The sequence below is a fragment of the Heptranchias perlo genome, unplaced genomic scaffold (assembly GCF_035084215.1).
Source record: "Heptranchias perlo isolate sHepPer1 unplaced genomic scaffold, sHepPer1.hap1 HAP1_SCAFFOLD_43, whole genome shotgun sequence".
Lineage (NCBI taxonomy): Eukaryota > Metazoa > Chordata > Chondrichthyes > Hexanchiformes > Hexanchidae > Heptranchias > Heptranchias perlo.
Genome location: NW_027139442.1, coordinates 8,104,007 through 8,105,046, shown reverse-complemented (window position 1 = coordinate 8,105,046; position 1,040 = coordinate 8,104,007). Strand labels below are relative to the sequence as shown.

Sequence of the window (1,040 nt, the reverse complement as noted above, 5' to 3'; positions counted from 1 at the left end):
TCAGATGCTCGAACAAAGCAGCCAGATAGACCGGGGATCTGGCACCCACACGTTCAACGTAGTTCCCCTTTCGCAGGAGCCTGTGAACACGGCCCACAGGGAACTGCAGTCCGGCCCGGGATGAGCGAGACTTGGCCTTGGACCGAGCTTTACCGCCGGTTTTTCCTCTTCCAGACATTTCCACAATACTTTCACAATGAATTAAGTATTTCCTCCCCCACTCGCCCTTCTTATACCTTCTGGAGGAGTACAGTGGGGCCACTTGTGATGGGTCTCTCTCAGAGTGTTTACACTGCCCGCTCACCCTCACTGATATTGTATCTTTCAACTGCTGTAATATTGTCCTTTAATAATATTGCTACTCTGCCTTCATTCCCTATTTCCCTGTCCTTTCAAAAGATCTTATAGGCTTGACTATTAAGCTGCCACTCGTGCCCAGCTGGTCGTCCGGTCTCTGTAATGATTTAATGTAACTATTTAACTTTACTCAATGGCTGATGTGAGCTGCGGCAAAATGTTTTTCCAACTGGTGAAGTATTGCAGGTATCGACCGTCTCTTCAGTCCGAGAAAAGGTGAAGAATTACTGGCTGTTCTGATCGGGGGTTGGCGACAACTACTGGGCGGAAACTGGAACTGCAACAGAGCGAGAAAGGATCCGTCAGAAACCAGTTGAAATGAAGGACAAAATCCAAAAGCCTGCAGTGTCTGTTTAGGGTTTAATGTTTAGGAACTATTTTATGGCGGTAGATGGTCAGCGATGGTGGTATAGTGGTGAGCATAGCTGCCTTCCAAGCAGTTGACCCGGGTTCGATTCCCAGCCATCGCTATTAATTCACTTCCTTTTGAAACTAGAAGTTTGTCATCGAATTTGATGCAGTTCAGCTGGATATTGTTTCCAAAATATAAACCGCTGTAATTACATTAAAATGTTTTCAATGTTCATTTCTTTTCCCTATAGAAGGAACAGAGGAAAAACATACTGAGAATGGTGAGTTAGCAAGGGTCGAATGAGAGTGAGGAAGTCAAATGATATGTCAGC

General features: G+C 45.4%; 1 non-coding gene across 1 annotated transcript; it reads left to right on the top strand.

Moving 5' to 3' along the window:
- Window positions 1-755: 755 nt before the first annotated feature.
- On the top strand, window positions 756-827 carry trnag-ucc (transfer RNA glycine (anticodon UCC)). Its single transcript has one exon. It is a non-coding gene; the product is annotated as a tRNA-Gly (tRNA).
- The last annotated feature ends 213 nt before the right edge of the window (window positions 828-1,040 follow it).